The following is a 27,487-nucleotide window of genomic DNA, read 5'->3' as shown; positions in this document are numbered from 1 at the left end:
TGTACCTAGTTCTGTTACATGACTTTTTCTCACTTAAGCTTCATAACTACCTAGTAGCCTTGGCTTGTGTTCCTCCATTTTGCAGGTGAGGAAACATAGATTAACAAAAGTTAAATAAAAATCCCAAAGTTCTGGCTTTGCAGACAGTCTGAGTCCAGACCCCATAGTTTTAATCAGTGCACTGCACCCCCAGTGATGGGGGTGAGATGGGGCAGTGATGGCAGTGACCGCTAGCCCCTATGTTGTTACTGTGCCTCAGAGTTTACGAAGTGTGATCTCAAACTTTAAATGAGCTTGAACTCATTTATTGCCCACAGGAAATTTGCTGATGCCAAGCATGGAATACTCAAAATCAAATATCTTGGCAGAGAGAAATAAAAATCTAAAAATTCCCAGGGGTAGGCATTACCATTTACTCCAGTCCTAGCATAAGAGTACATCAAACATTTTTTAAAGGATAAATTAAAAGATAAATTTATTTTGGTATAAACTATTTTGAATCCATGCATAGCTTCTTCCTAATAGACATTTCTCATGGACTTTTTGAAGAATGCTTGTATGCACAGACTTCAACACATACATTTGTATATGCTCTAGTCTGTGTCTGTGACCAGCACAGTGACTTCCAGCATCACACAAGAGCACAGTCTTGGTTGGTCTCATGTTGTTTTCACTCCTCAAGAGTAAGACGACCCATCCAGGACTGATGTGCTCAGGTCCTTGCCAATGCTCCTTGTCGGGTTTAGATTCCAGGACTGGAAAGTGGAAGTTGCTACTGGGAATGCCAATTCATAGACCCACAGCTAGAAAGAGAAATGAGAAAGTCTTGGGTTTGGTCTGTCTGTTCAGAGAGGCTTGTATCTGATCTCCATGGGCCCCAGATTGCTCACCAACTTGTAAATTTAGTTAGCTTTCTGTTGCTGTGGGTTCTTCATCCATGGATTCAACCAACTCTGGATGAAAAATAGCTGAACAAGAACTGCATCTGTAGCATGCCTGCATGAGTTTCTTTGTCATTACTCCCTAAACAATTCAATGTAACAACTATTAGGTATTAAAGTTTATCTAGAGATGATTTAACATATACAGGAGACTATGCATAGCTTCTATGCAAACTCTACACCACTTTACATGAGGGATTTGAGCAGCCAAAGATGTTCATATTCGTTGAAGTCTGGAACATTGCAATCCCTTGTGGATACTGAGGGATGAGTATATACTTGGGGGGAGGAGTCTTAAAATGAGGTCCAAAAATGTGTATATGGACATGTGGGTTCATATTACTGTGACTTTAGTGAGCAGGCTGCCCAAGCTGCCAGGCAGCCTTGGGTTCCCAGGAGCTGGATTGTGGTTTGAAGTCCTTTCTAACTTACATGTCAATAGGAATAATTCTAAGTCCTGTGACTATCTGGGATTCCCAGCTCAGAAACAAAGATTCAAAGAACTCCTTTATGGTTGTCAGCCTAAATTGGAAAGATCATACCTGGAGAATTCTAAGAACTTCTGGACTCATCCTCCTCACCGCTTCTGGGGGACAGCTTGCCTGTCATTACTCACCTACCCCACTATCCTCTCTTCCATTTCCTCCATTCTTGAAGATAAAATTTGAACCTGTTCCCATCTGTGAATGGGAGCCTGACAGAAGATGGGAGCCAATCACCAAATGCTCACTTAATATTTTCCATTTTCTCAAGCAGAGTTTTGTAATAATCAGTTGAAAATACTTCATAAGCTCACCTGAGCTACTTCTATCAATTCTTCAATGACTCTGCCATAAGGAAATGTTAACCTTCTTCCTAGCAGGTATTCTGTCTTATGTAGATCTGCATTTTCTTATTTAGTCCTCAGGAGAGGGAATATTTTTGAAGATTACTTTTGTTTCAAAATTTTACTTGTTTATATTCATTCTATTTGAAAGGCAGATGGGGGAGACAGAAACAGAGCAATATCACATTCACTGACTCACTCCCCAGATTCCCACAATAGCCAGGGCTGAGACAGGCCAAAGCCAGAAGACCAGAACTCAATATGGGTCTCCCACACGGGTGGTAGGGACTTCAGTAGTGCTTGAGCCATTATCTGCCGCCTCCCAGGATGTTCATTAGCAGGAAGCTGGGATTGAACACAGAGTCAGGACTTGAATCCAGACATTCAAATGTGGGAGCATCACAAGTGGCATCTTAATCATCATGTCCATCACCCACCTCATCAATGGCATATATATATATATAAACACATATATATCTATTTATCTATATCATATAAATTACTATGGAAGTAGTTATACAAAACTACATCCTGTGCTGACCATGTCCCTCAATATCCCTCAAGAATCACATGACAAACGCTTTAAAAACAAAAAGGATGCCTTTATCTCTTTAGTTTAACCCAAAGCACCTGATCCTGTGCTAAGCATGAATTGGCTGCTCAATAAATTTTTGATGGAAGAAATAGGTGAACAATTTAGATAATTTGGAATCCCTGTGAGATTTATAAATGTTTAAGCTAAAAAAAAAACTCTATACAAGACTACATGGGAATTCTATCTTTAAAAATCCATATATCTGGTTACCTATTCTAAGATTTATATTATTTCAAAGGCAGAGAAAGAGAGAAAGTGTTTTACACCTGCTGGTTCACTCCTCAGATGGCTACATGGCTGGGACTGGGCCAGGCTGGAGCCAGAGGCCAAGAGCAGGTGGCAGGGACCCAGATATTTGGGCTATCTTTGTGATTTCTTTTCCAGGCCATTATCAGGGAGGTGGATCAGAAGTGGAGCAGCCAGGACATGAACTAGTGCCCATATGGGATGCTGGCATCACAGGCAGCAGCTTTACCCACTATGTCACAAAATTGGTCCAGAATTATCCTGTTCTTGTATATTTCCTAAACCTGAGAGCATAAAGGAGAAGAAAAGGCTGCCACTCGTTAATTCAACAAACATTTATTGGAGACTTAGTATATTCTGGGTACAATAGACTTGGGAAAGACAAAATCTCTTGGTGGAAAAGATAGTCCAATTTCAAGTGATAACTAAGCTTACATTTTCATTTTATTTGAAAGGCAGGCAGAACTCTTCCATCTTCTGATTCACTCCCCAAATTTCTTCTATGGCCAGGGCTGGGGCAATTGAAAGCCAGGATCCTGGAACTCCATCCAGGTTTCATGTGGGTGGCACGGAACCAAGTAACTTGAGTCCTCACCTGCTGCCTCCCAGGGTGTGCATTAGCAGGAAGCTGGTCTCAGAAGCAGAATCAGGATTTGAACACAGGACCTCTGATATGGGATACAGGCAAACCAATTGGAGTCTTACTACTGTGCTACATATCTACCCCATGAGTTTTTTTTGTTTTTGTTTTTATTTTTGGAGCCATGTAGAGACTGGAAAAGTGATAGACTGAATTGTGTTACAAAATGTGTATGTTGGGAGCTGGCGCTGTGGCGTAGCGGGTAAAGCTGCCACCTGCAGTGCCAGAATCCTATATGAGTGCCAGTTCGGGTCCCAGCTGCTCCTCTTCTGATCCAGCTCTCTGCTATGGCCTGGGAAAGCAGTAGAAGATGGCCCAAGTCCTTGGGCCCCTGCACCCACGTGGGAGACCTGAAGAAGCTCTTGTCTCTGGATTGGCTCAGCTCCAGCCAACTGGGGAGTGAACCAGCAGATGGAAGATCTCTCTCTCTCTCTCTCTCTCTCTCTCTCTGCCTCTCCTTTTCTCTCTGTGTAACTCTGTCAAATAAATACATAAATCTTTTAAAAAGTGTATATGCTGAATCCATAACCTCTAATGTGACTCTATTTAAAGATAGTGTCTTTAGGGAGGAAATGTTGAATGAGGTCATAAGGGTAGGGCCCTGATCCTGTAGAGCTGATGTACTTATCAGAAGAGGAAGAGACTCCAGAGAGCTCCTTCTTCTCTCTTGTGCACACAGAGGAAAGGCCACGTGAAGGAGCAGTGAGAAGGCAGCTTTCTGCAAGCCAGGAGGGGAGGCTTCCCCAGCATCCATCCCTCACAGCCCCTCGATCTTGGACTTGCATCCTTCAGAACTGTGAGAAGCTGTTTTTCTGTTGTTTACATCACTACCTCTGTGCTATTTTGCTATGGAAGCCCAAGCAGACAACTGTAGAAAGCACCAATAGTTACTGGGTGAAGATCAGAGAACAGAAAGGAAGTTGCTCATAGGAGAGGAATTCTGAGTGGTTTTAATCATCAATTAGAATTTTTTATTTAATAAGATCACTCTTTTTTTATGGATACCAGTGGAGGAAAATCCTTAACATCCCCTGATATGCACTTTGATGGTTCCTTGGCTTCCTCAACGTTGATGCCTTTCACTGCATGGCTGTGTTTTATGTTTACCTGCCTCCTGAGGCTCATATACTGCTCCCACAGCAGGTCTTGGCTGAGGCCGTCTACCAGCTGCTGCTGCTGCTGCTGCTGCTCAGAGTTCAGTCTAAATAAAGCTGGATTCTCTCATTTCTCCAGTGAACCAAATGCTTTCATTCTCATTTGTGAATTTAATTGGCCAACTGGGTAGTTTCTTTCCATATACAAGCACTCTCTTTTCTGTATTTCTGAATCAGGCTGCTCAATCTTGGCTCTTTGGAATTAGGTAAGCATATATCCTAGCTCATAGCCATGTGAGAAGTTCAACTGCTCCCTCAGTTGAACTCACTTTTAAAAAAATCTATTACCATTTAATGTTACCGCAGATTTAATGGTTTAAACACCATACATTTATTATGTCCATATCTGTGAGTCAGGAATGCAACTTAACTGGGTCCTTTCCTTCGGGGTCCCTCGCAAGACTGTAATTAGGTTGTCAGCCAGAATTGAGGCCTCCTCTGAAGCTTGGCTAGGGAAAGATCCACTACCAAACTCACTCCAATTATTGGCAGACTTCAATTCCTCAAGGACTGTTGGACTCAGGCCTCAGTTCCCTGCTGGTTGGTGGTCAGTGGCCCCCTGAGTTTCTTGCCACCTGTGACTCTGCAATCTGGCTATTTCTTTCACCAAGGCATGAGAGCCAAGAAGGCAAATAGAGCCTGATAACAAGATCCATGTTATAATTTCTTGCAACCTGATTGTGAATGTGACATCCCATCACCTTTGCCGTTATCCTATTAACCAAAAACAAGTACTAGATCCACACTACTGAAGAGATGTGAATTGATGCCACAAAGGCATGAATCTTCAAGAGGCAGGCATCTCCAGGGGCCATCTTAGAGGCTCCGTAGCACACATTGGTGAGCACAAAAGAAGTCACTAGAAACTATATGCCCCCTGTACAATTTATCTGCATCCCTGGAAGAACCACTTATTTTCTTGTTTGAGAGAAGTCTGGGAAGGTGATACTTATCTATTTGAAATCATCAGGTCACCTCTATGAAATTTATCCTGCACCACCGTCAGCTACTTGGATGACTGATAGGCACCACCTGCCAAACCCATCCAAGATGGAAGTTATACAGTGTCTATGGGATTATGCCATCCTGACTTGGCAAGTCAGAAACTAAGATGTTACCCTGTTTTCTCCGTGTTCAAAGAGTAAAATATTATTTTATGGGCCAGCACTGTGGTGTAGTAGGCTAAGCCTCCACCTTCAGCAATGGCTATTCCAATCCAGCTCTCTGCTTATGGTCTGGGAAAGCAGTGGAAGATGACCCAAGTGCTTGGGCCCCTGCATCTGTATGGGAAACCATGCTCCTGGTTCCTGGCTTCAGATTGGCTCAGCTCTAGCTGTTGCAGCCAACTGGGCAGTGAACCAGCAGATGGAAGAATTTTCTCTCTGTGTCTCCCTCTGCCTATAACTATACCTCTCAAATAAATAAATCATAAAAAATAAATATTAAAAAAGTATGATAAATTATGTGTTTGGGAACCTACATGGTAATAGGTAAAGGTATTTGGTGGTGATTTCCAAGTGAAAGGGAGTAATAACAGCAGGAGTCATATCAAAGAGCTGCTGTGAGGATCAAATGAAATGAGGTCTATAAAATGCTCAGTATACCTTATACCCTACAAACGTTTAATATATTTTAGCCACTGTAACACCTTTTAGTGACACACACTATGGTGTCAGTTTGCTCACTAACTCAACAGATGGTCACTTCTCTTATAAAACTCTACTTCAGAGGACAATAAAGTACACATTTTCTTAGCCTCTTTTGTAGCTAGGGACACCCAGGGGACAGATCTTGAAAAGCTTTTGCTTTTCTGATAAGAACATCTTCCTTCCTTGGGCAAGGATTCAGTGCCTACAATAGCTGCAGTTCAAGACCCAGCTGCTCCACTTCCAATCCAGCTCCCTGCTAATGCTCCTGTGAAGGCAGTGGCAGATGACCCAATTGCTTGGACCCCTGCTACCAACATGGGAGACCCAGAGGAAACTCCTGGCTCCTGGCTTCCACCTGGCCCAGCCCCAACCATTGCAGCCATTTGGGGAGTGAACCAACAAATGGAAGATTGATCAATTGATTGATCTCTCTTCCTACCCCTTATGCCCTCGAACTCTTTCTAATAAATCATATAAAAAATAAATAAATCAGCGATTTGTAACCATGAGGTGACAAGCATTTAGTTGAACACCAAAACACCAGGATGCTGAAGTGTAAAGAGCTCATTTCCCTAATGGCATTGTCAAACAACAGAACTAATGCCAGAGTCCAGCCACCATCAGTCCTCTTGTCCTCTAAGAAAAGGAAACTTCTACGTGTTTAAGTTATTATTTATCAGATATTCTGTTGTCTGCAGTTGAAAGAATTGCTAATAGATACATATTTCAATAGCCTACAAGTCAAATTCTTGTTACAGTTAAATGGCTGCTATGGCCGGAACTATGCCGAACCTAAGCCAGGAGCCAGGTGCTTCCTCCTGGTCTCCCATACAGGTGCAGGGGCCCAAGCACTTCCACTGCCTTTCCAGGACACAGCAGAGAGCTGGACTGGAAGAGGAGGAGCCTGGACTAGAACCTGGTGCCCATGGGATGCCAGTGCTGCAGGCAGAGGATTAACCTAGTGAGCCACAGTGCCAGCCCCAAGATGTTTTTTATATATGATATAAATGCAGGAAGATTGTGTAATTTTTATAATATGCCTAATTGTTTATTAAGTTATTGCATTTACCTAAAAATTATATTCCAGACAGTGATAAGACACCTGGTAGTTCAGGCTTGGCTCGTATGTCAAGGGAGCAATAAGGGGAGAAGAGAAATATACGAGCACCAAAAGAGGCAGGGCCTCTAAAAGACACAGCAAAAGAGGAAGGAAATAAATGCCATGATAAGACCATGTATGTCAACCTTAGTTTCCTACATCTTTGTAGAACTGATATTAAACCTTGCTCACAAGAGTAAATTTATTATTTGACATGTTCCCACATTCTGTCTCTTCCTGCAGATACCCAAGAGTGATATGTCAGGCTCTTTAGAGACATACACAGACATCAGACAGACAATACACAAAGTGGATACATACTTAACCAGGGTAAGTTAAGGGCCCCATAAGGACTTACCCAGTACAAAAAATATGTAGTCCTACAGACCTACCTATTGTGGCACTGGCTGGAATACCTGGCTGATAGTGCTATCTTGAGAATTACTAAATTAGCTATCATTACTAACAACTGAAGTGCAAGTCATATATCAAATGGACTGACTCCACAACTGCATTGGCAACTTTTTTGAGCACTTGAAATGTAGCCAGTGCCATTGCTGGGATTATAACTTATAAGAAGATCTTTAAAAAGTTCATAGAAAATACATATTTTGAAAAAATTGCATAGATTTCAAGTTTTTGCTTCAAAATGAACTTATCTTTTAATTGCATTTTCAACCCTTTTATGAAGTACCTTCATACATTGTGCTAAATGAAATATGTTTCTAAAATTGGCTTCATGTGTTTCTTTCAAGTATGGCTAGCAGGAATTTATAAGTTACTCATGTGGTTCTCACTGTATTTTTGTGAGACAGCACTGATCTAGGGCATGATGGTGCTCATTAGCCCAAGTAGCCCAATTTCACATTCCAGGAGAGAACTGATGTCCAAACAGCTGCACCTCAGGATGTGGACATTCCCATGAGTACAGACAGGATGAAAAGGATAGGTCAAAGCAGAAGGCAAGTATGATCTGACCTGTGGCGAGCAAGCTTGATTGGGTTTCTGAGAGGCTCAACGGGAGGGGCAGAAAAGTGACTATCTTCAAAGAAAACAGTGGCTACAAAATCACATTTAGGCTCTGGGACAACTCACTTGGAACCTGTCACACCCTCTTTTTGGTCTGTTGTCTGATTGTGCTATTTGTCTACACCTCTGTCACCTTCTCAGGGATGCTGGGTCTCTGTGAGCTGTTTTGCTTGGCTGCTTCTTGGATGGATGCCCTTGGATGGCTCCCAGTGTGATGAAGGATTTGAAAGCCCTGGGGCCACTGCTATGGAAGTCTAGTTGCAAAGTGAGTAAATGGAACCAATGTGATCAATGTCTTTCTATACAGCAGAGATCTGAGCAGTTAACTCAGACACAGAATGGCTGACCTATTTTTGAGCTGTATACAGGCAGAGAATCTTATCCATCTTCTGTTTAAGGCTTCAAGACCTCCAACCCATGTTATATATCACCAGTTTCCATTAAGAGCCGGGAATCCCATAGCACATACAGTGTTTCTCTCTCTCTGGAAACATCAGCTGTGCTGGAGAAATGCATTAAGTGAACAAGCCAGCAGAGCTTTAATAAACAGTCAAATTAACGGCCCAGTAGGAGAGTTAAAACCCCAGAAGTACTAGATTTAAAACACCACTGCTCCAAGTTGTGGGTCAGCAGAAGCATTGGCCGGGAAATATGTTTTAGGCAAATAGCCATTATGTTGCTCAGTGGTCCCTGTGTGGGTTCCTTTCAAGTTTAGTCCTACTTGAGAATAGCACAACAAGGCATTTTCCACTTGATACTTTATAGTGCTCTATAAGCCAAACCCAAAACCTTCCCCATTTTTAAAAAATTAATGAAGAAACAAGAAATACATTTACCTGGCAGTGAAACTACTAGCCAGATTTGAAGCATGTTTAACTTCAATAAATGCCCTAAGTTCACAGATCTTCTGCCAAGGGCCTTTCCTCATCTTTGTAGTAGAAGCCAGGGCCTTCATGTGTTCATCCAGCTCAGTCAGAATGGAAGAGGCAAATAGTCACATAAACCCTAAACCTTAAAGGTGGAAAGATTCCCCTTGCCACCCTAAATCAGCTAGTAAACTGACCAGGAGGTCACCTGGATGGATAGCTACGTATGAATTAGACAAGTGGAAGTGTAGGGAAATCACCCACAGAATAGTGCATGTAGACAGCCTCCTGAAAGACAGAACTGAGTTATGTGGTGGGATATTATGGCTAAATGTTGCTAAGGAAACGCTACTGGGAAGAAACATTGCTCTTGCTTGTGTATTTACTTGGGAAGGTCAGTGGAACGATGGCATGGGAAGAACTCATCGCAGGGAAAAGTAGCCTCTTTTCTTGGTGGTGTCTCTCTCTACTTTCTCACAGAGCAACATGGAAGACATCGACTCACTCGGGAAGAAAGACAGCACGATACCCTGATATTGGTGAAACTATTCACTTGAAGAAGGCATGAACCCTTGAATTCTTCAGAGACCAGTGCTTGACTGTGGCACTTGGCCAGTACAACATACTTCAATCCCATGCCCTCCTATGGTAGACACTATTGCCATTATGCCAGACTTTCCTAGCTGGTAGACAGAGCTAAAATTTTCACTTATTTTACAAATATCTTCAAAGCTAAGACTTAATAGGACTTGAGGGAATGTCTACAATAAATCTTCTGGGAAAGGTTTTCTCCCTGCAAAAGGAAACATGAAATGCCCACCTTTAAAAGTATAATTAATTACTAGTTACTTGAAAGGCAGAGAGACAGGCAATGGGAGATTTCCTACCCACTGATTCATTCCCTAACAGCCAGGGCTGGTCCAGGGTGAAATCATGAGTTGAGAAATCAATCTGGATTATTCTATCATCTCCAGACAAACACAGACACAAGGTTTTTAAAAATGTTTACATTTTAATACATGCATAAAAATTACCTGGCTCCTGCCATCGGATCAGCGCGGTGCGCTGGCCACAGCGCGCCAGCCGCGGCGGCCATTGGAGGGTGAACCAACGGCAAAAAGGAAGACCTTTCTCTCTGTCTCTCTCACTGTCCACTCTGCCTGTCAAAAAATAAAAAAAAAAAGAAAAAAATAGACAAAGCTAGGCATGATTCATTGTGACAAAGATATTAATATGAGTTGTTAATGGAGAAATGAGGAGAAGGATATATGGGAACTCTCTGTATTAACCCCTCACAATTGTTGTTTTATAAATTTAAAACTATTCTGAAATAAAATGTTTTAAAAGGCCATCCATATATGGGGTACTGTGTGATGTTTTGGCACATGTATCCTTTTATAATGTAAATATATTTATTCTTTAAAGAATTTAGCATTTATTCATAGGTGAAACATCTAAATTCTATCTTTTTTTTATTTATTTTTTATTTTTATTTTTTGACAGGCAGAGTGGACAGTGAGAGAGAGAGACAGAGAGAAAGGTCTTCCTTTGCCGTTGGTTCACCCTCCAATGGCCACCGCGGCCGGCGCGCTGCGGCCGGCGCACCGCACTGATCCGATGGCAGGAGCCAGGAGCCAGGTGCTTTTCCTGGTCTCCCATGGGGTGCAGGGCCCAAGCACCTGGGCCATCCTCCACTGCACTCCCGGGCCACAGCAGAGAGCTGGCCTGGAAGAGGGGCAACCGGGACAGAATCCGGCGCCCCAACCGGGACTAGAACCCGGTGTGCCGGAGCCGCTAGGCGGAGGATTAGCCTAGTGAGCCGCGGTGCCGGCCCTCTTCTTTTTTTAATAGAGAAACATACAATGTCTTATCTATAGTCAACCTACGGGGCAATACAACCACAGAACTTTTTATTCCTCTCTAGCTATAACATAATACACATCGGTCAACTTTACTCCCCTCTCCTTTCCCATTTTCCTCCTCAGTCCCCAGTAACCACCATTACATTTTCCATTCTCACGAAATCAGATATTTAATCTCTGCATCTAAGTGAGATTTTGTGATATTTGCCTTTCTGAGCTCAACTTGTTTTGCTTGACATAATGACTTCCAGTTTTCTCTATGTTGTCACAAATGACAAGATTTCATCCTTGTATTGTTGGCTACTATTCCGTTGTGTACCTGTACCACATTTTCTTTCTTTATTCATCAATAGATGGACATTTAGGTTGTTTCCACATTTTGGCTTTGTGAATAGTGCTGCACTAAATGAAGATGTGCAGATGTCTTCTTAACAGGTAGATTTCATTTCCTTTTTATATTTAACAAGGAGTGGGATTGGTGGATCATTAGGGAGTTCTATTGTTACTTTTTTGAGGAATCTTAATCCTCTTTTTGACAACAGCTATACTAATTTCATGGCCACCAACAATGAGCAAGGGTTCCCTTTTCTACACATTTTCACAAACATTTGTTATCTTTTGTTTCTTTTAATGGCCAGTCTTACTGGGGTGAAGTAATAACTCATTGTGGTTTTGATTTGTATTTCTCTGATAACTAATGATGTTGAGTATATTTTCATGTACCTGTTAGTCATTTTTATGTCTTTGAAAAATGTCAGTTCTGGCAATTGAAACCAGAAGAGACAAATGGATTTACAGGAAGCTAAGAAGATTCTGTACTACAAAGGAAACACTCAGCAAAGTGAAGAGGCAACTGAAAGAATGGGAAAAATATTTGCAAACTATGCAACTGATGAAGGGTTAACATCCAGGATCTATGAAGAGCTCAGGAAACTCAATAACAGAATAGGCAATACAGTTAAGAAATGGACAAAGGACTTCAACAGCCATTTTTCAAAAGAGTAAATTCAAATGGCCAACAGACACATAAAAGTAATGCTCAAGATCAATAGCCATCAGGGAAATACAAATTAAACCACCTTATCCCAGTTACAATGTCTCTTATCAGAAGTCAAAATACAATAAATGCTGGCAAGGATGTGGGGGGAAAAGGTACCCTAATCCACTATTAGTGGGAATTCAGACTAGTACCGCCATTATGGAAGACAGTATGGAGATTCCTCAGAAATCCAAATGTAGATCTACCACATGACCCAGCAATCCCACTCCTGGAAATTTACCAAATGAAATGAAATCAACATATGAAAAAGTTATCTATACCCCCATGTTTATTGCACCTTAGTTCACAACAGCTAAGATATGGAACCAACCCAGATGTCCATCAACTGATGAATGAATAAAGAAATGTGGGGGATTCCAAGATGGGAGATTGCAAGACAGTGGAATAGGGAATGACATACTGTGCTAGTCTAGGGATAAACCATTTTTAAAAAGTGTAGGAAGTACACTCTCAAGGGAGAATTAAAGAGAAAACTACATTGGAAATTCTGCAAAAGGAAGAGAAAAGCTGTGGACCTATGTGGATGTGGCGGACACACAGTACAAGCACAGACACAACACAAGACTGCAGCAGCCGAAAGCCAAAGTGAGTGGCAGCTTGCAAATGAAGGTGAGAACAGACCGCAGCAATTTGTGGTGGTACAGCCAGAGGAAGAGCGTGGTGTGAGTCCAGACTGGAGCCCCAGGGGTTACCTGTAGACCCAGTGGAATTATAAGGGGCATGTTTATCTCACCCAGTCCTCCCCACTATGGCCTCCACTGTCCAGCTGAGAGAGGGTGGGCACTATTTTGGGCTTGAGCAGCAGCTGTAGAAACATTTAAGCATGCTCACATCAACTGGCTGAGAAGGGCGTCATTTTCTCAGCAGTACTGGTGGCAGTGGTGGGGCAACATTTGGCTGGTGGCTCTGGTACATGTGTGTGATCCAGAGATTCTAGTTGAGGGAAAAATCTGCAGTCCTCAATGACTTTGTGCCTGGCTGGGAGGGTTGACAGGTGTCTGGACACCCATGTAGAACTGTCAGATACCCCGAATCTCCCAGCATACCACAGCCTCTGGGTCTCAAGCCAGCTAGCAGAGCTGGCTCAGAGAACATCTGCCTTTCTGTTGACTGGACAGGATGGTACTTAAGAGTCAAACCTCCTCACCCGTGACTGTGGGAGCCTTGTGTTCTGAAACCATGGAGACTTGGTGGCCACATGAGTGGGTACAGGTTATAGCTGGGTCTCTGGACATTTCACTGGGTTTGGCTCTACACACTCAGAGATCTTTGGTTACTTGGGGAAGGTCACTGCAGTGGGAACTGTGCTCAGGGGGAGGATAGCACAGATCATTTGTGTGGTTCATCTGGTGGCACAGATGAGTGTTGAAATCACTGAAGGCTAACACTGGGCATTGCCCAGCTTGGGAGAAGAGGAGGTGAGGGGGTGATCACACCAACAGAGGTGACCATTTCCTCCCTTCTATTAACACAATAAGATCTACCACATCCACCTTGGCTTTCACCCTGGGTACCAGACCCAACCTGGAGCACTGACCAGAGCTCCCTGGAAACACCCACCACACAACCTCTTGGTATTCACTGAAAGTGCAGACATCCCAGTAAGTCACAGAGGCATAGTTCAGAGATGAAAGCTATCAGATGAAAAGACCAATAAGTAACTCCACAAATGCCTAAAAATAAATGCATAAACTCAAGAACAAGAAGACACCATGATCCTCAAATAGCTAAAGCAATCTTATACACCAAAAACAAAGCTGGGGACAAAATAATACCAGATTTCAAGAGACACTACATGACAGTTATAATCAAAACAGCCTGTTACTGGTACAAAAACAGATGGATAGACCAATGGTACAGAATAGAAACACCAGAAATCAGTCCAAACATCTACAAGCAACTTACATTTGACCAAGAAACTAAAACCAATCCCTGGAGCAATGCTGCTGGGAAAACTGGATTTCCACATGCAGAAGTATGAAGCAAGACCCATACCTTACATGTAACACAAAAATCCACTCAAAATGGATTAAGGATCTAAATCTACAACCCTACACCATTAAAGTAATTGAGAAGATATTTGCACAGGCAGAGTTATTGGAAAAGACCCCAGTGGCACAGACAGTCAAATGCAAAACTAACAAATGAGAGTCCTTCAAATTGAGACGTTTCTGAATGGCAAAAGTAACAGGAAAGTGAAGAGGCAACTGACAGAACAGGAGAAATTGTTTGCAAACTACATAACTGATAAAGGATTAATAACCAGAATATTAAAAGAAATCAAGAAACTCCACAACAACAAAACAAACTACCCAGTTAAGAGATGGGCAAAGGAATTCAACAGACTTGTTTCAAAAGGGGAAATCCAAATGGCCAACAGACACGTGAAAAAATGCTCAGGATCACTAGCCATCAGGGTAATACAAATCAAAACCACAATTAGGTTTCACCTCACCCTGGTTAGAATGGCTCTCATACAGAAATCAACAAACAACAAGTGCTGGAGAGGATGTGGGGGAAAAGGTACACTAATCCACTGCTGGTGGGAATGTAAACTTGCAAAATCATTATGGAAGACAGTATGGAGATACCTCAAAAATGTGAGTATAGACCTATCATATTACCCACTCATATCATATTACCCATTCATATCATATTACCCACTCATATCATACCCCACTACTGGGAATTTACCCAAAGAAAATGAAATCAGTAAACAGAAGAGCTATTTGCACTTCCATGTTTATTGCAGCTCAGTTCACAATATTTAAGACATGGAATCAACCTAAATGCCCATCAACCAAATACTAGATAGATGTTATTGGAAATGTACACTATAGAATACTACACAGCAGTAAAAAGAATTTAAATCTGATCATTTGCAACAAAATGGATCAACATGGAAAATTTCATACTTAGTGAAATAAGCCAGTCCCAAAGAGACAAATTCTATATGTTCTCACTGATCTGTGAGAATAGTGCACCTAAAACAAAAGCTTTAGAAGTGAAATTGACACTTTGAGAAGCAATGACTTGAACATTCCTCATCTTGATGGTCAAAGAGTTTATTTTTTATTTATTTTTCTCTTCTTAATACTCTATGTTGAACTCTTTACTTAACAGTTAATCATATGTATATAAAGTTAATTAAAAATAGATCTCAGTAAAAATAAGAAAGGGAATGAGAGAGGGAGGAGGAAGCTTGTAATTATAAAACTGTATAGTTTTGCATACATTCCTAAGAACTTATTTCTAAGGGTACAGTTCGAAAACTTGTCATGGGATTCCAAATCCCATTAATTAAAATTGGTGGTAAAATACCACATTAATTGTTAAAGTGATCATGTTAAGTGGTAAAGTGAACATATAGATAGGATTAAGTGTTAAAAAGATCACATAAATAGCATCCAGTGCCTGGTAATAATAATAGAGAGAAATAAAAAGGAGGGAATGTCTAACATGGGAAGCAGTCCACACGGCAGACTCATAGAAAGACAACTGCTTTAAGTAACACTCTGACCTCAGAATCAGCCCTTTAGGTATCCAGATGTGACTGAAAAGCCCATGAGAGCATTTCAGACATGGAAAGCCAAGACTCTGTGGCAAAAAATATCCTACATGGAGGATCTCTGTGAGACCCTAGTGGAAAAAAGGGCCATCAAAGAAGGATGTACTTTTCTCTGAAGGGAGGAGAGAACTTTCACTTTGCTTATGGCCTTATCTAAATATTGACAGAGTTTGTGGTCACAAAAGTCCTCCATAGCCTTGGCAGCTCATGTTAAGTCCCTCAGGTGATCAGTGACGTCATAAATAAATGTTAATTGTTAAATACACAACAGAAGTCACTGTACACTTACTTCTCATGTAAGACCTCTGTCCTTAATGAGTTGTACTATGAGAATTAACTGCGAAACTTGTTCTCAAACAGTACTTTATACATAGTGTGTGTGTGTGAGTGGGTACAAACTGTTAAAATCTTCACTTAGTATAGAGTTGATCTTCTGTATATAAAGTTTATATAAAGTTGATTAAGAATGAATCTTAATGAAGAGGGAGTAGGAGGTGAGACGGAGTAGGGGTGGAGGGTGGGTATCGGGAGAAAAACCACTATATTCATAAATTTGTGCCTATGAAATTTGCATTCATTAAATGAAAGACTTAAAATAAATGAATGAATGAATGAATGAATAAGTAAGTAAATAAATAAATAAATAAGAATGTGGAGATGAAGAGACTGAGGAAATGCTGGAAACAGAAATCAAAAAAAAAATCATAGGATTACTCAAAAGAAATAAGAAGCAAATACACAAACTAAAGAATACCATACAAGACAAATGTGAAAACTTTTCCCAAGAAATTGAGATTTTAAAGATAAATCAAAATGAATTATTAGAAATGAAGAATTCAATAGATTAAAAAAATGTGGTGTACAGCCTTACCACCAGAATCAATGAGGCCAAAGAACATCCTAACTAAAAGACAAGTATTTGGAAATCTGTCAGACCAAAAAAAACAAAGAAAAAAATAGAAAAATTAAAAACGGTGTTGGAAATTTATGGGATACTATTAAACAAACAAACATACAAGTCTTAGAAGTTCCTGAAGGTATGGAAAGAGAGAATTTACTACAAGTCCTATTTAGTGAAATAATTACAGAAAATGTTGCTAATTTGGAGAAAGAAAGGGATGTCTAAGTAAAAGAAGCACATAACTCCTATAGAAATGACCATAAATGATCTTTACCATGAAACACCGTAGTCAAACTTTCAACAGTAAAGCGTAAAGAAAAAATCTAAAATATGCATGAAATGCTAGATTACTTTCAGAGGACCTCCATTTAGACTCACAGCTGACTTCTCATCAGAAATCCTACAGGCTAGAAGAGAATAGTGAGACATCATCCAAGTCTTATGAGAAAAACTCTCAACCCTGGCAAAGCTCTCATTTATAAATGAGAGTGAAATAAAGACCTTGCATAACAAACAAGTTGAAAGAATTGTCACCACTTGTCCAGCCTTATTAAAGATGCTTAAAGATATGCTACACAGAGAAACACAGAAAAATAGCCATCATCATGAAAGAATGTGAAGGCAGAAAATCCTTCAGTAAAAGTACAAAAGAAAGCCCAAGTAAGCAACAGGAATATTTCTGAAAAAATTGCAGGGCCAAGCTGACTTATCATTAATCAACTTGAATGTAAATGGCCTCAACTCTCCAGTTAAGAGATACAGATTAGCTGAATGGATTCAAAAACAAGACTCATCTATTTGCTGCCTACAAGAAACATATCTCACCAACAAAGTGAAAGGATGGAAAAAGATATTCCATGCTAACAGAAACCAAAAATGGGCAGATGTAACCATCCTAATAGCAGATAAAATAGACTTTGACACAAAAATTATTAAAAGAGACAAAGAAAGGCACAATGTAGTGATTAAGGACTCAATTAAACAAGAAGATATGACTATAATAAATGTATATGCTCCCAATCCCAGAGAACGTGACTGTTTAAAAGAAATATTAAAGGATCTAAAGAGAGACATAGACTTTAATACAATAGTAGCAAGGGACTTTGACATCCCACGTTCATCAATGGACAGATCACTCAGACAGAAAATCAACAAATACATACTACAGACCAAAGAGTCCTAACTGATATCTGCACAACTTTTCACCCCACACTTGCAGAATACACATTCTCATCAGTGCATCGAACTTTCTATAGGATAGACCATAGGGTAGGCCATAAAGCAAGTCTCAGCAAATTTGAAGGAATCAAAATCATACCATGCATCTTCTCTGTACTCAATGGAATGAAGCTGGAAATCAACAACTCAAGAATCTCTAGAACATAAACAAATATAGAGATTGAACATGCTCCTGAATGAATGATGGGGCATAAAAGAAATAAACAGATATAAAATATTTTCTGGAAATGAATGAAGACAACAAGGCATATCAAAACTTCTGGGGTATGGTCAAGCAGTGTTAAGAGGGAAGTTTATAGCAATTGGTGCCTGCATGAAAAATTGGGTAGATACAATAAACTATCAGTGCATCTCAAGAATTGAATCTCTACATGCAGAAATATCCAACTATAATTTCTATCTTACATCTTACACAAAAATCCACTCTAAATCTATGACCTGCTACCATGAAATTACTAAAGAACATAGGGGAAACTGTGTAAGACATTGGCATAGGCAAAGACTTCTTGAAAAAAGACCTCAGAAGCACAATCAAAGCCAAGATGGACAAATGGGGTAAAATCAAGCTGAGAAGCTTCTTCACTGCAAAATGAACACTCAACAAAGTGAAGAGGCAACTGACAGAAAGCAAGAAAATATCTGAAAACTATGCATCTGATAAAGGGTTAATATTCAGAATCTATAAAGAGCTCAAGAAATTCAACAACAACAAAACAAACAATACAGTTAAGACATGGGCAAAGGAGTTGAACACTCCATTTAGAATGGATCTCATACAGTAATCAACAACAAATGCCAGTGATAATGTGGGGGAAAAGGCACCCTGGTCCACTGTTGGTGGTAATGTATACTGATGCAGCCACTGTGGAAAACAGTATGGAGATACCTCAGAAATCTGAATATTGACCTACCATATGATCCAGCCATTCTACCCCTAGAAATTTACCCAAACCAAAAGAAACCAACACATGAAAGTTTTATCTGTACCCCCATGTTCATTGCAGCACAATTCACAATAGCTAAGATATGGAATCAACTCCGATGTCCATCAGGTGTTGACTGGATAAAGAAATTATGGTATGTAGATTTTTTAAATGGGGATTCTCCAAAATGGCAGAGTAGCAAAAGACAGTCTTATTTAAGTGAAGCAAATCTAATATTAAAAAAGGGGGAGAAAGTACACTCTCAGGGTAAAGCTGCAGGGGAATTGAAGGGGGAGATCCTGAAAAAGCAGTAGAAAGGGTTTGGACCCATGCTGAAAGAGCAGACACTCAACAGAAGACCCCTAGCTTGGATCTGAAGAGGAAGACTCCTGCCCCCCAAAACAAGGTGAGCATGGATTCCATGGATCCACTGTGCTGCTGGTACAGCATTGGGGGAGAGTTTAGTGAATGGCACCTTTTAGAGTCCCACCCGCATCCCCTAGGGGTGAGGATAAAAAGTGGTGTGTCTCTCTCCCTCTCCCCACCTGTGCTACAGCAGAGATCTGCAGCCAGAGGTGGGAGGGCTGATATCATCTTCAGACAGGCAGGTGGCAGTCATTCCAGCTTCTGTGCATTCACTCAGCAATTACTGGGGTTGCCCTCCACCCAGTCAGTGAAGGCAACCACAGCAATCAGGAGAAACCGAGTGAGGAGACCTCCACTGCACCAGCTGCACCTACCGGGCAATGGGAAAGGAGGGAGAGACACCCCTATGGAAGGGAAGTGCTACCTGTAGAACTCTCCTATGTGCCCAGCACAATCATGAAGTGAGCTGGGCTGTGCTGGGCAGGTACTATGCACGCCCACAAACCACAGATCTAACCAGAGAGAAAAACCCATGTTCCTCACTGACATCAAATTTGATTGGGAAGACAAGACTCAATCCAGAAGACTGGAACACATGCAGATAGCGACTCTGGGAACACCTTAGATTCCTTGCAGACAGTACTGGCTAGCGGGGTGGCATGGCTCCACTGGAGGATGAGAGCTGAGCACACTGGGGACTAATACCTGGGCATTTGTCTCACAAAGAGACTATTGGAACTCATAAAAGAGTTTGGTAAAGTAGCAGGATATAAAATCAATACACAAAAATCAAAAGCCTTTGCATACATAGACAATGCCACAGCTGATAAAGACCTAAGGTCAATCTTGTTCACAGTAGCTACAAAAATTTAAATACCCTGGAATAAATGTAGCCAAGGATGTCAAATATCTCCATAATGAAAATTATGAAACATTAAAGAAAGAAAACATAAAAAATTGGAAAAAATCTTCCACGATCATTGTTTGGAAGAACCAATATCTTCAGAAAGTCACCACTGCTGAAAGCAATTTATGGATTAAATGTGATCCTAATAAAAATACACACATTCTTCTCAGCTATAGAAAAAATTAGGCTAAAATACATGTGGAAACACAAGAGACAATAAATAGCTAAAGCAGTCTTAAAGAATAAACACAAAGTTAGAGGCATCACAATACCAGACCTCAAGACATACTACAGGGCAGTTATAATCAACACAGCCTCGTACTGTCACAAAATAGACTTTTATACGAATGGAACGGAATAAAAAAACACAGAAATTAATCCAGACATCTACAACCAAATTATCTTTTTTTTTTTTTTTTGACAGGCAGAGTGGACAGTGAGAGAGACAGAGAGAAAGGTCTTCCTTTGCCGTTGGTTCACCCTCCAATGGCCGCCGTGCCGGCGCGCTGCAGCCAGTGCACCGCGCTGATCCAATGGCAGGAGCCAGGTACTTATCCTGGTCTCCCATGGGGTGCAGGGCCCAAGTACTTGGGCCATCCTCCACTGCACTCCCTGGCCACAGCAGAGAGCTGGCCTGGAAGAGGGGCAACCGGGACAGAATCTGGCACCCCGACCGGGACTAGAACCCGGTATGCCAGCGCTGCTAGGCGGAGGATTAGCCTAGTGAGCCGCAGCGCCGGCCCAAATTATCTTTGATAGAGGAACAAAAATCAACCCCTGGAGCCAAGATAGTCTCTTCAACAAATGGTGCTGGGAAAAGTGGATCTCCACATGCAGAAGCATGATTCAAGACCCCTACCTTACACCTTACACAAAAATCCACTCAAAATGGATTGGAGAGCTAAATTTGATGATGATATCATCAAATTAGAGAATATTGGGGAAACCCAACAAGACATTGGCATAGACAAAGACTTCTTGGAAAGGACCTCAGAAGCACAGGCAATCAAAGCCAAAACAGACAAATGGGATTACATCAAACAGAAGCTTCTGCACTGCATAAGAATCAGCCCAAAGTGAAGAGGCAACCAACAGAATGGGAGAAAATATTTGCAAACTATGAAACTGACAAAGGATTAACTTCCAGAATCTATAAAGTGCTCAAGAAACTAACCACAAAACAAACAACCTAGTCAAGAAATGGGCAAAGGACTTGAACAGGTATTTTGCAAGAGAAGAAATTCAAATGGCCAGTAGACACATGAAAAAATGCTCAGGATTGCTAACCAAAAGGGAAATGTAACTCAAAACCACAATGGGGTTTCACTTCACCCCCATTAGAATAGCCCTCATACAGATATCAACAAACAACAGATGCTGGCAAGGACATGGGGGAATAGTGTACCCTAATGCACTGTTGGTGGGAATATAAACTGGTACAACCATTATGGAAGACAATATGGAGATATCTCAGAAAGCTGAATATAGACCTACTGTATGATATAGCCATCCCAATCCTGGAAATTTATACAAAGGAAATGAACTCAGCATATGAAAAAGCAATCTGTACCCTTATTTTCAGCTCAACTCAATTTACAATAGCTAGGATATGGAATACACCCAGATGTCCATCAACTGAAGATCTGATAGAGAAATTATGGTGTATATACATTATCAAATACTACACAGTGGTAAAAAAATGAAATCCTTTCATTTGCAAGAAAATGGATGTAACTGGAAACCATTATGCTAGGTGAAATAAGTCAGTCACAAAAAGACAAATACATATGGTCTTTCTGATCTGTGATAACTAATAGAGTAGCTAAAATTTAATCTTTAGGAGTGAAACTGACACTTTGAGAAGCGTTGATTTTGAACAGCCTTTGCCTTGGCTGTCAAGGAACAATATTTTTTTCTAGTTTGTTTGGTTTTGTTTCTAATTTTATGAGTATAAAAATTAACTGAAAATTGATTCCTGTAAAAAATAATGGGAAAAGAAGAGGAAGGATGAAGAATGGAGGGAGTATGGGTGGAGGGAGTTGGGAGGGGGAAGAATCATCATGTTCCCATGTCTGTATAAGTGCATGAAGTTGTATACCTTAAAATAAAGAAATTATGGTGTATACACACACACACACACACACACACACACACACAATATACTACTCAACTGTAAAAAAGAATGAAAGCCTGTCATTTGCAATAAAATGGACAAGACTGGAAACCATTATACTTAGCAAAATAAGCCAATCCCAAGACGACAGATACCATATGTTTTCCCTGATCTGAGTTAACTAATAGAATACCTAAAATGTAATCTATTGGAGTTAAATGGACATTTTGAGAGTCCTTGACTGCTTACACAGCCCTTGTCTCTTCTGTTAAGGAACAGTGTTTTTTTATTTCCTTCCTACTATTTGTTGAACTCTTATACTTAGTGTAGGGTTAATTTTATGATCATTAAGTAACTGAAAGTAGATCTTTGTAAAAATTAAGAATGGGAATGGGAGAGGAAAGAGGAAGGAAGGTTGGAGCATGGGCAGGGGTAGTAGGGTAGCAAACATCACTATGTTCCTAAGTCTGCACACATGAAATACATGAAACTTGTATATCAAATAAAATTTTGCTGTGTATCCCGCTTCCCACTTTGGATCATTCTCTCCTGAATTCTATCAGTTAGTATTAGCAGACACTAGTCTTGTTTATGTGATCCCTTTGACTCTTAGACCTATCATTATTACCAATTGTGAACTGAAATTGATCACTTGGACTAGTGAGATGGCATTAGTACATGCCACCTTTATGGGATTGAATTGAAATTCCCTGGCACGTTTCTAACTCTACCGTTTGGGGCAAGTCCGATTGAGCATATCCCAAATTGTACCTCTCCTCCCTCTCTTATTCCCATCCTTATATTTAATAGAGATCACTTTTCAGTTAAATTTAAACACCTAAGAATAATTGTGTGTTAATTACAGAGTTCAATCAATAGTATTAAGTAGGACAAAAAATACTAAAAGGGATAAAGTATTAAGTTGTTCATCAACAGTCAGGACAAGGGCTGATCAAGTCACTGTTTGTCATAGAGTCCATTTCACTTTAACAGGTTTCCTTTTTGGTGCTTGGTTAGTTGTCACTGATTAGGACACAGCAGACTCATAGAATGGCAGATGTCCTGAAAAGCACTTTGGCCTCAGAATTAGCCCTTAAGGCATTCGGATCTGGCTGAAGATCCCATGAGAGTATTTTAGGCATGGAAAGCCAAGAAACTCTGGTAAAAAAAAAAACAAACAAACAAACAAAAAAAAAACCAACAAAAAAAAAACCAACAAACACCTAAATGAAAGATCTCTGCAAATGAGATCCCAGTGGAAAGAATGGGCCCTCAGAGAAGGAGGTACCTTTCTCTGAAGGGAGGAGAGAACTTCCACTTTGACTCTTTGACTATGACTTTCTCTAAATAAGATCAGAGTTGGTGGCTGGCGCCAAGGCTCAATAGGCTAATCCTCCGCCTGCGACGCTGGCACCCTGGGGCTCTAGTCCCGGTTGGGGCGCCGTATTCTGTCCTGGTTGCTCCTCTTCCAGTCCAGCTCTCTGCTGTGGCCCAGGTGTCGCTCCCTGTCTTCGTGGAGGAACGACACAGGACCCTGCGCTGTTCTTTCATCTGCTCGGCCCTCCCCGGCTTTGCTGCTGGTTCTTCCCGGGTTGGCTACTGTCCCTTCCACCTCCGTGGAAGGGCGGTTCCCCCTGGCCACTTTCCCCACTTCCGCAGGGGAGCGGCACACCGCCGGCCGGCTCTCTCGGGGGCTGCACAGGTGTTCCCTTAGATGTTCCCGTTAGATGTTCCTGGTGCATGCCGTCTCTCTCCTCCTTTATAGTCCTCCTCTGCCAATCCCAACTCGGCTGCCCACACGCCGAGCACGCTGCTCTCCTCCAATCAGGAGCAAGTCCTACAGTTCATTGGCTGAACTGGAGGCAGCTGTGCAGAAGCTGTTTTCTCCTCTCCCAGCGCCATATTGTGGGAGAGCAGATGCACAGAACAAGTCCCAATTCGAGTAACTTAGTCTAGTCCGGGTTGCTCCCCACACCCAGGAGTGCAGTGGAGGATGGCCCAAGTCCTTGGGCCCTGCACCCGCATGGGAGACCAGGAGAAGCACCTGGCTCCTGGCTTCAGATCAGCGCAATGTGCCGGCTGTAGCGGTCGTTGCGGGGTGAACCAACGGAAAAAGGAAGACCTTTCTCTCTCTCTCTCTCACTGTCCACTCTGCCTGTAAAAAAAAAATCAGAGTTGGCGAACTCAAAAGGCTTCCATAGCCTTGGAAACTCATGCCAAGAGACTAGGGTGATTACTGACGCCATAAACAAGTGTCAATTTGTTAAGTCAACAACAGGAGTCACTGTGCACTTACTCCTCATGTAGGATCTCTGTCCTTAATGTGTTGTACATTGTGATTTCATGCTATAACTAGTACTGAAACAGTATTTTACACTTTGTGTTTCTGTGTGGGTACAAACTGTTGAAATCTTTACTTAATATAAACTAAATTGATCTTCTGTATATGAAGAGAATTGAAAATGAATCTTTTTTGTTAACTTTTATTTAATGAATATAAATTTCCGAAGTACAACTTATGGATTACAATGGCTCCCCCCCATAATTTCCCTCCCACCCACAACCCTCCCATCTCCCGCTCCCTCTCCCATTCCATTCACATCAAGATTCATTTTCAATTCTCTTTATATACAGAGGATCAATTTAACATATATTAAGTAAAGATTTCAACAGTTTGCACCCACATAAAAATACAAAGTGAAAAATACTATTTGAATACTAGTTATAGCATTAAATCACAATGTACAGCACATTAAGGATAGAGATCCTGCATGAGGAGTAAGTGCACAGTGACTCCTGTTGTTGACTTGTTAAATTGATACTCTTGTTTAGGGCATCAGTAATCACCCCAGGCTCTTCTCAGGAGTTGCCAAGGCTATGGAAGCCCCCTGAGTTCACCAACTCTGATCATATTTAGACAAGGTCATAGTCAAAGTGGAAGTTCTCTCCTCCCTTCAGAGAAAGGTACCACCTTCTTTGATGACCTGTTCTTTCCACTGGGATCTCACTCGCGGAGATCTTTCATTTAGGTCATTTTTTTTTTTTTTGCCAGAGTGTCTTGGCCTTCCATGCCTGAAATACTCTCAGGGAAAGTGTGTCTGGAGATTCTTCAGAAACCTGAATATAACCCTACCATTCAACCCAGCCATCCCACTCCTTGGAATTTACCCAAAGGAAATTAAATTGGCAAACAAAGAAATGGTCTGCACCTTAATGTTTATTGCAGCTCAATGCACAATAGCTAAGACCTGGAACCAACCTGAATGCCCATCAACAGTAGACTGGATAAAGAATTATGGGATATGTACTCTATAGAATACTATACAGCAGTATAAAACAATGAAATCCAGTCGTTTGCAACAAAATGGAGGAATCTGGAAAACATTATGCTGAGTGAAATAAGCCAGTCGCAAAGGGACAAATACCATATGTTTTCCCTGATCGGTGACAACTAACCGAGCACCAAAAAGGAAACCTGTTAAAGTGAAATGGACTCTATGACAAACAGTGACTTGATCAGCCCTTGCCCTGACTGTTGATGAACAGCTTAATACGTTATCCCTCTTAGTATTTTTTTGTTTGTTATAATTAATACTATTAGTTGAATACTGTAATCAATACACAGTTATTCTTAAGTGTTGAAACTTAACTGAGAAGTGATTGCTGTTAAATATAAGAGTGGGAATAAGAGAGGGAAGAGATGTGCAATTTGGGACATGCTCAAGCTGACTTGCCCCAAACGGTAGAGTTAGAAACATACCAGGAGATTCCAATTCAATCCCATTAAGGTGACATGTACCAAAGCCATCTCACTAGTCCAAGTGATCAATTTCTGTTCACAACTGATCATAATGATAGGACTAAGAGTCAAAGGGATCACATAAACAAGACTAGTGTCTGCAAATACTAACCGATAGAATAATAAAGGGAGAGAACAATCCAACATGGGAAGTGAGATACACAGCTGACTCATGAAAATGAATCTTGATGTGAATGGAATGGGAGAGGGAGCAGGAGATGGGAGGGTTGCAGGTGGGAGGGAAGTTATGGGGGGCAAAAGCCATTGTAATCCATAAACTGTACTTTGGAAATATATGTATTAAATAAAAGTTAAAAAAACAAATAAAATTTAAAAAAAATTATAAATATAAAAAAAGAAATTGTGATTTTACACACACACACACCCACACCCACGCACACACACACACACACACACACAGTGTGGTATACTACTCAGCCATGAAGAATGCAATCCTGTCTTGCAACAAAATGGATGCAACTAGAAACCATTATACTACTGAAATAAGCCAGTCCCATAAAGACAAATACCATGTTATCCCCGATCGTGGCAACTAGAGTACAAAAAATGTAATATATATGAGTGAAATTAATATTTTGAGTTTTGATGATTGGTTTCAGCCCTTATCTCTATGGTGATTCTTATTACTATTTGTTGAACTCTTTAGTAAAAAGTTAATCTTATGAGTATAAAGTAAACTGAAAGTAGATCATGGTAAACATTGAGAGAATACGAAAGGAGGTGGGGAGTGTGGTGGCATCAGTGGGAGGGAGGTTAGGGTGGAAAATATCACTGTGTTCTTAAATCTGTATATGAATTACATGAAATTTATTTAACAATAAAAAAATTAGAATCATGAGCCAAATCAAACCTTTCTTTATAACTTAAAAAGAAAAACATCTGTTTAGATATACTGTCCATTTTTAATTAGATTATTTGGCTTATGATACCAAGTTTCATATATTCTGGATATTAACTCTTTGTCAGCTATACAATTTACAAATATCTTCTCATTCTGTAGATTGTCCCTTCACTTTATTGACTATTTCCATTATCATTCAGAAACTCTTTTGTTTGATCAAATCTTATTTATTTTTGCTTTTATTTCCTGTTGTTCTTGGGATCCAACCCAGAAAATCCTTCCCTATTTTAATGTCTTGTAGTTTTACACATGTTTTCCTCTACTAAGATCAAAGTTTTAGGTTCACATTTAGGTCTTTAATCCATTTTGAGTTGATTTTTGTGCAGATGAGAGATGGGTATCTAGTTTCATTCTTCTGCATGGAGATTTTTTTTGATCAGCACCATTTATTTAAGGCTATCCTTTTCTCAATGCATGTTCTTAGAACTTTGTCAATGATCAGTTGGCTATAGATGTGTAGATTTGCTTCTAGGATCTCAATTCTATTTCATTCTTTTGTGGACCTGTTTTAATGACAAATACCATGGTTTTTTTTTTATTCACCATCAGTTTGTAATGTATTTTAAGGTCAGATAATGTAATGTCTCCTGCTTTGTTCTTTTTGCTCAAGATCTTTTGGTTATTCAGCCCTTTTGTGGTAGTAAATTTTAGTAGTGTTTTCTAGTTATGTGAAAAGCGTCATTGCATTTTGATAGGAATTACATTATATTTGTAAATAGCTTTGAAAAGAAAATACATTTTAATTGATTTTTCCAATTGATGAACACATGATGTACTTCCAT

At 40.6% G+C, this 27,487-nt stretch overlaps 1 long non-coding RNA gene across 5 annotated transcripts in view; it reads left to right on the top strand.

Moving 5' to 3' along the window:
- The window catches only part of LOC103349769 (uncharacterized), a 53,843-nt gene extending 40,080 nt beyond the window's left edge, over window positions 1-13,763 (top strand). For 2 of the 5 annotated variants that reach the window (XR_016234043.1, XR_016234040.1), the window contains 3 exons: window positions 7,394-7,480; window positions 8,321-8,444; window positions 9,526-13,763. This is a non-coding gene — a long non-coding RNA (uncharacterized LOC103349769). Of the gene's footprint in view, window positions 1-7,393; window positions 7,481-8,023; window positions 8,114-8,320; window positions 8,445-9,525 lie in introns of those variants that run through there. The other 3 variants (XR_016234044.1, XR_016234041.1, XR_016234042.1) reach the window with 2 other exon arrangements.
- The last annotated feature ends 13,724 nt before the right edge of the window (window positions 13,764-27,487 follow it).

Source organism: Oryctolagus cuniculus, chromosome 5, assembly GCF_051225735.1.
Source record: "Oryctolagus cuniculus isolate XC-2025 breed Fujian yellow rabbit chromosome 5, ASM5122573v1, whole genome shotgun sequence".
Lineage (NCBI taxonomy): Eukaryota > Metazoa > Chordata > Mammalia > Lagomorpha > Leporidae > Oryctolagus > Oryctolagus cuniculus.
Note: the sequence above shows the minus strand (reverse complement) of the source record. Positions and strands in the feature narration are given on the sequence as shown.